Genomic DNA, 12,501 nt, shown 5'->3' on the forward strand with positions numbered 1-12,501 from the left:
ACTCCCCTCACCGTCCCCCACTCTTACTCACCTCACCCTCAACTCTCACTTTCCTCACTGCCTTCCACTCTCACTCCCCTCACTGCCTCCAACTCTCACACCCCACACTCTCTCAAAACCTAACTCCCAATCTCACACGCATTAGTAAGGAGATTGTGTAAACGGCTGAGATACAGACAGAGATCGGGATTTAGAGATTTCAGTGAGCAGGCTGGAAAAGCAGAATGCTCAACTCGGTTATGGTTGTCGGTGAATGTTGAAATATTTGTATTTTTATCATACAAGTGTATTAATTGTATTCAAGCATCCCGATCCTTGCGCCTGTCTCCCTGATTGTACTAAACTATACGTTTTGTAAAGTACGCTCTTGTATTACGAAAAGCTTTATTTTAACTCTCCGAGGTCTCTCCCCTGCGGTTACACTGAGCGACGCTGTCTTGCAACATCTGTTGTTTATGACGCTTTCCCATTCCCTGGACACCAGTCAATCTCTCCCTGTCAGGCGGACTGAGTAACATTCGCAAACTATTGTGCTTTTCAGAAGTCAGTTTTGCAGATATTTGCTGAATTAATAGTTTAAATGAAAAGCACATAACAAAATACGAATCTTTGTCCTCACAGACAGACCGAATAACATTTGCAGCCTATTGTGCTTTTCAGATGTTAGTTTTGCAGATTCTTTGCTGAACTAATAGTTTTAAAGGAACCCCGAAACTGTCGGAGTCATGATTTCATCGTTGTTTCTATGCTTTTAACGCATTTTAGAAGTGCTAATTGTATTTAAAAAGTAATAACTTTAAAAGTTTTCTATACCATTTAAATATTGATAGGTATTTAAATGTGTATTTCTGCTCAAGATCTGAATGCCAGTTTAAGGGGCGTGTCTGTAACTCCCTTTGTCAATCGGGGCGGATCCTCACCTGGTTCACACTGAAACTCCAAGCTGCCTGTTTCCCAGGACAACACTGCTGCAGGGTGAAGGAGATGGATCAGCTGCAGTCTGCCGGACAGGTAAACCTGGGTGTTTGATTTGGCGCAGGCAGCGGGTTAGAGAACTGAACTAAATCAGTCCGTAAACTGATGGATTGTTTGAGCGTTTGAAATGAGCTCTGGCGGCTGAGAGTCAGCGCACAGATTGGGATTGAGAGAATTCAGTGGGATTAAGAGAATTCAGTGGGATTGAGAGAATTCAGTGCCCAGACTAGAAAGGCAGGATGGTCAACTCGATTGTTGTTGCAGGTGAATGTTTCAATACTTGCTGATTTTCTCTCTATGAATGTAATAACTGTCTTTGAGCCTCGCTGCCGTTGAGCCTGTTTCTAGAATTATGCTGTATTTTACATTTTGTAAAGGCGGCTCTTGTATTGTGAAAAGCTGTCTGTCTCCTGCGGGGACACTGAGTGACGCTCACTTCCATCAGCTGCTGTTTATGACGCTTTCCAATTCCCTGGAGAGCAGCCAATCGCTGGCCTCTCAGACAGACCGTATAATACACCTGCTCCATTGTGTTTTTTCCGAATTCTGTCTTGATCATCCTTTGCTGAATTAGGAATTTTAAAAATACTTTGATCCTGCAGGAGGGGAGTAAGCCAGGTTTGAAAACCAATTCTTGAATCTCCAAAACACTATTAGTGAAGTGTCCAACATCCTGCTGGAGACAAGAGATGAAATCAAATTGTTCCAAACAGGCACCACAGTGAGCCAGGTTCAAATGTATACAGAGAAATCGCTCGGGTTTCCAGAACAACTTGGTTGTCACTCAGTTGTTGTTGCTGCCCGAAGGTGGGATGCAGCGCACTGCCTTCTCCAATCACCCACATTGCAGAATGGTTTAAACACCAGCAAGATTTATTCTGCTGCTTTCCTGATGTTCCATTATTGTGGGTGTGTGTTTTGTGGACGTATGTGTGTGCTAATGGATTCGTGTGTGTGTTAATGGATGTGTATGTCCGTTAATGGATGCGTGTGTCACTGGATGTGTATGTGTCACTGGAGGTGTGTGTGTTAATGGATGTGTGTGCGTGTCACTGGATGTGTGTGTGTTAATGGATGTGTGTGCGTGTCACTGGATGCCTGTGAGTGTGTTCATGTGTGTGTTAATGGATGTGTGTGCGTGTCACTGGATGCCTGTGAGTGAGTTCATGTGTGTGTCTTAATGGATGTATGTGCGTGTTAATGGATGTATGTGTGCTAATGGACGTGAGTGTCACTGGATCAGTGTGTGCGTTAATGGATGTGTGTGTCACTGGAAGAGTGTGTGTGTTAATGGAAGTGTGTGTTGTCTCCTCCACTCACTACTTCACTCTCTCTCACTCTCACTCCCCTCACTGTCTCCCACTGTCACACACCTCACTGTCTCCCACTTTCACTCCCCTCACTGTCTCCTACTCTCACTCCCCTCACTGTCTCCCACTCTCACTCCCCTCACTGTCTCCCAATCTCACTCCCCTCAGTGTCTCCCCCTCTCACACCCCTCACTGTCACCCACTCTCACTCCCCTCACTGTCTCCCCACACTCACACCCCTCACTGTCTCCCACTCTCACACCCCTCACTGTCTCCCACTCATACTCCCCTCACTGTCTCCCACTCTCACACCCCTCACTGTCTCCCCACTCTCACAGCCCTCACTGTCTCCCACACTCACACGCCTCACTGTCTCCCACTCTCACACGCCTCACTGTCTCCCCACTCTCACGCCTCACTGTCACCCACTCAGAAACCCCTCACTGTCTCCCACTCAGAAACCCCTCACTGTCTCCCACTCCCACTCCCCTCACTGTCTCCCACTCTCACACACCTCACTGTCTCTCCCTCTCGCTCCCCTCACTGACTCCCACTCTCACAAACCTCACTGTCTCCCACTCTCACTCCCCTCACTCCCACTCTCACACCCCTCACTGTCTCACCCTCTCACTCACCTCAGTGTCTCCCCCTCTCACAACCCTCACTGTCTCCCACTCTCACACACCTCACTATCTACCACTCTCACTCCCCTCACTGTCTCCCATTCTCACACCCCTCACTATCTCCCACTATCACTCCCCTCACTGTCTCCCGCTCTCACTCCCCTCACTATCTCCCACGCTCACTCCCCTCACTGTCTCCCACTCCCACCTCCCTCACTGCCTCCCACTCTCACTCCCCTCACTGTCTCCGACTCTCACTCCCCTCACTCTCTCCCACTGTCACTCCCCTCACTGTCACACACTGTCACTCCCTTCACTGTCTCGCACTCTCACTCCGCTCACTGTCTCCCACTCTTACACACCTCACTGTCTCCCACTCTCACTCTCCTCACTGTCTCCCACTCGCGAACCCCTCACGGTCTCCCACTCTCACTCCTCTCACTGTCCCCCACTCTCACTCCCCTCACTGTCTCCCACTCTCAAACACCTCACTGTCTCCCACTCTCATTCCCCTCACTGTCGCCCACTCTCACTCCCCTCACTGCCTCCCCCTCTAACTCCCCTCACTGCCTCCCCCTCTAACTCCCCTCACTGTCTCCCACTCTCACTCACCTCACTGTCTCCTACTCTCACTCCCCTCACTATCTCCCAGTCTCACTCCACTCACTGTCTCCCACTCTCACACCCCTCACTGTCTCCCACTCTCACTCCCCTCACTGTTTCCCACTCTCACTCCCCTCACTGTCACCCACTCTCACTCCCCTCACTGTCTCGCACTCTCACTCCCCTCACTGTCTCCCACTCTCACTCCCCTCACTGTCTCCCACTCTCACTACCCTCACTGCCTCCCACTCTAACTCCCCTCACTGTCGCCCACCTCTCACACCCCTCACTGTCTCCAACTCTCACTCCCCTCACGGTTCCCCACTCTCACTCCCCTCACTGTCTCTCACTCTCACTCCCCTTAATGTCTCCCACTCTCACAACACTCACTCTCTCCCACTCTTACACCCCTCACTGTTTCCCACTCTCACTCGCCTCACTGTCTCCCACTCTCACTCCCCTCACTGTCTCCCACTCTCACTCCCCACAGTGTCTCCCACTCTCACTCCCCTCACTGTCTCCCACTCTCACTCCCCTCACTGTCTCCCACTCTCACTCCTCTCACTGTTTCCCACTCTCACTCCCCTCACTGTTTCCCACTCTCACTCCCCTCACTGTCACCCACTCTCACTCCCCTCACTGTCTCGCACTCTCACTCCCCTCACTGTTTCCCACTCTCACTCCCCTCACTGTCACCCACTCTCACTCCCCTCACTGTCTCGCACTCTCACTCCCCTCACTGTCTCCCACTCTCACTCCCCTCACTGCCTCTCACTCTCACTCCCCTCACTGTCTCCCACTCTCACTCCCCTCACTGTCTCCCACACACACACACCTCACTGCCTCCCACTCTCACACCCCTCACTGTCTGCACTCACAGCCCTCACTGTCTCCCACTCTCACTCCCCTCACTGTCTCCCACTCTCACTCCCCTCACTGTTTCCCACTCTCATTCCCCTCACTGTCTCCCACTCTCACTCCCCTCACTGTCTCCCACACTCATTCCCCTCACTGTCTCCCACCCTCACTCCCCTCACTGTCTCCCACTCTCACACACCTCAATGTCTGAACTCTCACTCACCTCATTGTCTCCAACTCTCACGACCCTTACTGTCTCCCACTCTCACTCCCCTCACTGTCTCCCACTCTCACTCCCCTTACTGTCTCCCACTCTCCCACCCCTCATTGTCTCCCACTCTCACTCCCCTCAATGTCTCCCAATCTCACTCCCCTCACTTTCTCCCACTCTCACAACCCTGACTGTCTCCCACTCGCACTCCCTCAATGTCTCGCACTCTCACTCCCCTCACTGTTTCCCTCTCTTACTCCCCTCACTGACTCCCACTCTCACTCCCTCACTGACTCCCAACCCTCACTGTCACCCGCTCTCACTCTCCTCACTGTCACACACTCTCACACCCCTCACTGTCTGCACTCTCACTCCCCTCACTGTCTCCACTCTCACTCCCCTCACTGTCTCCCACTCCCTCTCCCCTCACTGTCTGTGAATCTCACTCCCCTCACTGTCTCCCACTCTCACTCCCCTCGCTGTCTCCCACTCTCACACGCCTCACTGTCTCCCACTCTCATTCCCCTCACTGCCTCCCACTCTCACTCCCCTCACTGTCGCCCACTCTCACACCCCTCACTCTCTCTCACTCTCACTCCCCTCACTGTCACCCACTCTCACACCCCTCACTGTCACCCACTCTCACTCCCCTCACTGTCTCCCACTCTCATTCCCCTCACTGACTCCCACTCTCACTCCCCTCACTGTCTCCCACTCTCACTCCCCTCCCTCTTTCCCACTCTCACTCCCTTCACTGGCTCCCACTCATCTCTCTGTCTCCCACTCACACTACCCTCACTGTCTCCCACTCTCACTCCATACACTGTCTCCCACTCAGAATCCCCTCACTGTCTCCCACTCTCACTCCCGTAACTGTCTCCCACTCTCACTCCCCTCACTGTCTCCCACTCTCACTCCCCTCACTGTCTCCCACTCTCACTCCCCTCACTGTTTCCCACTAACACTCCCCTCACGGTCACCCAGTCTCACTCCCCGTAATGTCTCCCAGTCTGACACTCTTCAATGTCTCCACACTCACTAATCTCACTGTCTCCCACTCTCGCACCCCTCACCGATTCCCACTCAAACCCTCTCTGTTACCTACTCTCACGCCCCTTCTTATCTTCCATTGTCACTCCCCTCATTGCCTCACAGTCGAAAACACCGCACTGTCTCCCATTCTCACAAAACTCACCGTCTCACACTCTCACTCCCCTCACTGTCTCCTACCTTAATAACCCAAACTGTCATCCACTCTCCCACACCTCACTGTCTCCCACTCTCACTCCCCACACTGTCTCCCACTTTCACTCCCCTCACTGCCTCCCACTCTCACACCCCTCACTGTCACACACTCTCACACCCCTCACTGTCTGCACACTCACTCCCCTCACTGTCTCCCACTCTCACTACCCTCACTGTCTCCCACTCTCACTCCCCTCACTGTTTGTGAATCTCACTCCCCTCACTGTCTCCCACTCTCACACCCCTCACTGTCTCCCACTCTCATTCCCCTCACTGCCTCCCACTCTCACTCCCCTCACTGTCTCCCACTCTCACACCCCTCACTATCTCCCACTCTCACTCCCCTCCCTGTCACCCACTCTCACACCCCTCACTGTCACCCTCTCTCACTCCCCTCACTGTCTCCCACTCTCACTCCCCTCACTGTCTCCCACTCTCACACCACTCAATGTCTCCCACTCTCATTCCCCTCACTGTCTCCCACTCTCAATCCCCTCACTGTCTCCCACTCTCACTCCCCTCACTGTCTCCCACTCTCACTCTCCTCACTGTCTACCACTCTCACTCCCCTCACTGTCGCCCACTCTCACACGCCTCACTATCTTCAATTCCGACACCCCTCACTCTGTCCCATTCTCACACCTCTTTTTGTCTCCCATTCACACACCTCATTGTTTCCCAACATCACACATTTTACTGTCCCCGTCTTTCATTCCCTCACTGTATCCCACCCTCACTCCTCACTGTATCCCTCGCTCACAACCCTCACTGTCTCCCACTCAAACGTCTCTGTTACTTACTCTGACAGCCCTCATTATCTTCCACTCTGACACGCCTCACTGACTCCCACTCCAAAACACCTCACTCTCTCCCACTCTCACGCACCTCACTTTCTCCCACTCTAACAACCCTCACAGTCTTCCTCTCTAACATCCCTCACTGTCTCCCACTCGTAGTCGCCTCACTCTATTCCACACTCACACCCCTCACTCTCTCCCTCTCTCAAGCCCCTCATTGTCTCTCAATCCCACTCTCCTCACTGTCTCCTTCTCTCATTCCCCTCATTGGCTCCCACTCTCACAACCCACACCCTCTCCCGCTCTCACTCCCCTCACTGTCTCCTACCTTAATATCCCTCACTCTCACCCACTCTCCCACACCTCACTGTCTCTCACTCTTAAACCCCTCACTATCTCTCATTCTCGCTCTCCTCATTATCTCCCACTCTCACACCCCTCACTATCTACCACTCTCACACACCTCATTGTGTCCCACTCTCATTCGCCTCTCGGTCTCCCACGCTCACTCCCCTCACTGTCTCCCACTCTCACACACCTCACTGTCTCCCACTCTCACACCCCTCATTGTCACACACTCTCACACCCCTCACTGCCTGCACTCGCACTCCCCTCACTGTCTCCCACTCTTACTCCCCTCACTGTCACCCACTCTCACACCCCTCACTGCCTACCACTCTAACTCCCCTCACTGTCTCCCACTCTAACTCCCCTCATTGTCTGCCACTCTCACTCCCATCACTGTCTCCCACTATCACACACCTCACTCTCAACTCTCACTCCCCTCACTGCCTTCCACTCTAACTCCCCTCACCGTCTCCCACTCTTACTCACCTCACGCTCAACTCTCACTTTCCTCACTGCCTTCCACTCTCACTCCCCTCACTGTCTCCAACTCTCACACCCTACAATCTCTGAAAACCTAACTCCCAATCTCACACGCATTAGTAAGGAGATTGTGTAAACGGCTGAGATACAGACAGAGATCGGGATTGAGAGATTTCAGTGAGCAGGCTGGAAAAGGAGAATGCTCAACTCGATTATGGTTGTCGGTGAATGTTGAAATATTTTTATCATACAAGTGTATTAATTGTATTCAAGCCTCCCGATCCTTGTGCCTGTCTCCCTGATTGTACTAAACTATACGTTTTGTAAAGGATGCTCTTGTATTACGAAAAGCTTTATTCTTACTCCCCGAGGTCTCTCCCCTGCGGTTACACTGAGCGACGCTGTCTTGCAACATCTGTTGTTTATGACGCTTTCCCATTCCCTGGACACCAGTAAATCTCTCCCTGTCAGGCGGACTGAGTAACATTCGCAAACTATTGTGCTTTTCAGAAGTCAGTTTTGCAGATATTTGCTGAATTAATAGTTTAAAAGAAAAGCACATAACAAAATACGAATCTTTGTCCTCACAGACAGACCGAATAACATTTGCAGCCTATTGTGCTTTTCAGATGTTAGTTTTGCAGATTCTTTGCTGAACTAATAGTTTTAAAGGAACCCCGAAACTGTCGGAGTCATGATTTCATCGCTGTTTCTATGCTTTTAACGCATTTTAAAAGTGCTAATTGTATTTAAAAAGTAATAACTTTAAAAGTTTTCTATACCATTTAAATATTGATAGGTATTTAAATGTGTATTTCTGCTCAAGATCTGAATGCCAGTTTAAGGGGCGTGTCTGTAACTCCCTTTGTCAATCGGGGCGGATCCTCACCTGGTTCACACTGAAACTCCAAACTGCCTGTTTCCCAGGACAACACTGCTGCAGGGTGAAGGAGATGGATCAGCTGCAGTCTGCCGGACAGGTAAACCTGGGTGTTTGATTTGGCGCAGGCAGCGGGTTAGAGAACTGAACTAAATCAGTCCGTAAACTGATGGATTGTTTGAGCGTTTGAAATGAGCTCTGGCGGCTGAGAGTCAGCGCACAGATTGGGATTGAGAGAATTCAGTGGGATTAAGAGAATTCAGTGGGATTGAGAGAATTCAGTGCCCAGACTAGAAAGGCAGGATGGTCAACTCGTTGTTGTTGCAGGTGAATGTTTCAATAGTTGCTGATTTTCTCTCTATGAATGTAATAACTGTCTTTGAGCCTCGCTGCCGTTGAGCCTGTTTCTAGAATTATGCTGTATTTTACATTTTGTAAAGGCGGCTCTTGTATTGTGAAAAGCTGTCTGTGTCCTGCGGGGACACTGAGTGACGCTCACTTCCATCAGCTGCTGTTTATGACGCTTTCCAATTCTCTGGAGAGCAGCCAATCGCTGGCCTCTCAGACAGACCGTATAATACACCTGCTCCATTGTGTTTTTTCCGAATTCTGTCTTGATCATCCTTTGCTGAATTAGGAGTTTTAAAAATACTTTGATCCTGCAGGAGGGAAGTAAGCCAGGTTTGAAAACCATTTCTTGAATCTCCAAAACACTATTAGTGAAGTGTCCAACATCCTGCTGGAGAAAAGAGATGAAATCAAATTGTTCCAAACAGGCACCACAGTGAGCCAGGTTCAAATGTATACAGAGAAATCGCTCGGGTTTCCAGAACAACTTGGTTGTCACTCAGTTGTTGTTGCTGCCCGAAGGTGGGATGCAGCGCACTGCCTTCTCCAATCACCCACATTGCAGAATGGTTTAAACACCAGCACGATTTATTCTGCTGCTTTCCTGATGTTCCATTATTGTGTGTGTGTGTTTTGTGGACGTATGTGTGTGCTAATGGATTCGTGTGTGTGTTAATGGATGTGTATGTCCGTTAATGGATGCGTGTATCACTGGATGTGTATGTGTCACTGGAGGTGTGTGTGTTAATGGATGTGTGTGCGTGTCACTGGATGTGTGTGTGTTAATGGATGTGTGTGCGTGTCACTGGATGCCTGTGAGTGTGTTCATGTGTGTGTTAATGGATGTGTGTGCGTGTCACTGGATGCCTGTGAGTGAGTTCATGTGTGTGTCTTAATGGATGTATGTGCGTGTTAATGGATGTATGTGTGCTAATGGACGTGAGTGTCACTGGATCAGTGTGTGCGTTAATGGATGTGTGTGTCACTGGAATAGTGTGTGTGTTAATGGAAGTGTGTGTTGTCTCCTCCACTCACTACTTCACTCTCTCTCACTCTCACTCCCCTCACTGTCTCCCACTGTCACACCCCTCACTGTCTCCCACTTTCACTCCCCTCACTGTCTCCTACTCTCACTCCCCTCACTGTCTCCCACTCTCACTCCCCTCACTGTCTCCCACTCTCACTCCCCTCAGTGTCTCCCCCTCTCACACCCCTCACTGTCACCCACTCTCACTCCCCTCACTGTCTCCACACACTCACACCCCTCACTGTCTCCCACTCTCACACCCCTCACTGTCTCCCACTCACACTCCCCTCACTGTCTCCCACTCTCACACCCCTCACTGTCTCCCCACTCTCACACCCCTCACTGTCTCCCACACTCACACGCCTCACTGTCTCCCACTCTCACACGCCTCACTGTCTCCCCACTCTCACGCCTCACTGTCTCCCCACACTCACACCCCTCACTGTCTCCCACTCTCACTCCCCTCACTGTCTCCCACTCTCACAAACCTCACTGTCTCCCACTCTCACTCCCCTCACTGTCTCCCACTCTCACAAACCTCATTGTCTCCCACTATCACTCACCTCACGGTCTCGCAGTCTCACTCCCTTCAATGTCTCCACACTCACTAATCTCACTGTCTCCCACTCTCGCACCACTCACCGTTTCCCACTCAAACCGGCTCTGTTACACATTCTCACACCCCTTCTTATCTTCCACTGTCACTCCCCTCATTCTCTCACAGTCTAAAACACCGCACTGTCTCCCATTCTCACAAAACTCACCGTTTCCGACTATCATACCCCTCACTTTCTCAAACTCTCAGAAACCTCACTATCTCCCACTCTCACACCCCTCACTGTATCCCACTCTCACTCCCCTCACTGTCTCCCACTCTCACACCCCTCACTGTCACGTTTTCTCACTCCCCTCACTGTCTGCACTCAGCCCCCTCACTGTCTCCAACTCTCACTCCCCTCACTGTCTCCCACTCTCACTCCCCTCACTGTCTCGCACTCTCACTCCCCTCACTGTCTCCCACTCTCACTCCCCTCACTGTCTCCCACTCTTACTCCCCTCACTGTTCCCACTCTCACTCCCCTCACTGTCTCCCACTCTCACTCACCTCACTGTCTCCCACTCTCACTCCTCTCACTGTCTCCCACTCTCACTCCCCTCACTGTCTCCCACTCTCACTCCCCTCACTGTCTCCCACTCTCACTCCCCTCCCTGTCACCCACTCTCACACCCCTCACTGTCTCCCACTCTCACTCCCCTCACTGTTCCCACTCTCACTCCCCTCACTGTCTCCCACTCTCACTCACCTCACTGTCTCCCACTCTCACTCCTCTCACTGTCTCCCACTCTCACTCCCCTCACTGTCTCCCACTCTCACTCCCCTCACTGTCTCCCACTCTCACTCCCCTCCCTCTCTGCACTCACACCCCTCACTGTATGCCACTCTCACTCCCCTCACTGTCTCCCACTCTCACACCCCTCACTGTCACGTTTTCTCACTCCCCTCACTGTCTGCACTCAGCCCCCTCACTGTCTCCAACTCTCACTCCCCTCACTGTCTCCCACTCTCACTCCCCTCACTGTCTCGCACTCTCACTCCCCTCACTGTCTCCCACTCTCACTCCCCTCACTGTCTCCCACTCTCACTCCCCTCACTGTTCCCACTCTCACTCCCCTCACTGTCTCCCACTCTCACTCACCTCACTGTCTCCCACTCTCACTCCTCTCACTGTCTCCCACTCTCACTCCCCTCACTGTCTCCCACTCTCACTCCCCTCACTGTCTCCCACTCTCAGTCCCCTCCCTGTCTGCACTCACTCTCCTCACTGTCTCCCACTCTCACTCCCCTCACTGTCTCACACTCTCACTCCCCTCACTGTCTCCCACTTTCACTCCCCTCACTGTCTCCCACTCTCACTCCCCTCACTGTCTCCCACTCCCACTCCCCTCACTGTCTGCACTCTCACTCCCCTCACTGTCTCCCACTCTCACTCCCCTCACTGTCTCCCACTCTCACTCCCCTCACTGTCTACACTCTCACTCACCTCACTGTCTCCTACTCTCACTCCCCTCACTATCTCCCAGTCTCACTCCACTCACTGTCTCCCACTCTCGCTCCCCTCCCTGTCGCCCACCTCTCACACCCCTCACTGTCTCCCACTCTCACTCCCCTCACTGTTCCCCACTCTCACTCCCCTCACTGTGTCCCACTCTCACTCCCCTCACTGTCTCCCACTCTCACTCCCCTCACTGTCTCCCACTCTCACTACCCTCACTGTCTCCCACTCTAACTCCCCTCACTGTCGCCCACCTCTCACACCCCTCACTGTCTCCAACTCTCACTCCCCTCACGGTTCCCCACTCTCACTCCCCTCACTGTCTCTCACTCTCACTCCCCTCACTGTCTCCCACTCTCACAACACTCACTTTCTCCCACTCTTACACCACTCACTGTCTCCCACTGTCACTCGCCTCACTGTCTTCCACTCTCACTCCCCTCACTGTCTCCCACTCACACCACTCACTGTCACGTTTTCTCACTCGCCTCACTGTCTCAAACTCTCACTCCCCTCACTGTCTCCCACTCTCACTCCCCTCACTGTCTCCCACTCTCACTCCCCTCACTGTCTCCCACTCCCCCTCCCCTCACTGTCTCCCTCTCTCACTCCCCTCATTGTCTCCCACTCTCACTCACCTCACTGTCTCCCACTCTCACTACCCTCAGTGTCTCTCCCTCTCGCTCCCCTCACTGTCTCCCACTCTCACACCCCTCACTGTCTCCCACTCTCACTCCCCTCA

The 12,501-nt window shown here is 52.3% G+C and overlaps 1 long non-coding RNA gene across 1 annotated transcript in view; it reads left to right on the plus strand.

Annotated features, from left to right (window-relative positions):
- Positions 1-861: 861 nt before the first annotated feature.
- LOC140396765 (uncharacterized) overlaps positions 862-12,501 on the plus strand; it is a 161,814-nt gene continuing 150,174 nt past the window's right edge. The window contains exons 1-2 of the long non-coding RNA XR_011936631.1: positions 862-1,011; positions 8,277-8,430. This is a non-coding gene — a long non-coding RNA (uncharacterized lncRNA). The remainder of the gene's footprint in view (positions 1,012-8,276; positions 8,431-12,501) is intronic.

Source organism: Scyliorhinus torazame, chromosome 20 (assembly GCF_047496885.1).
Source record: "Scyliorhinus torazame isolate Kashiwa2021f chromosome 20, sScyTor2.1, whole genome shotgun sequence".
Classification (NCBI taxonomy): domain Eukaryota; kingdom Metazoa; phylum Chordata; class Chondrichthyes; order Carcharhiniformes; family Scyliorhinidae; genus Scyliorhinus; species Scyliorhinus torazame.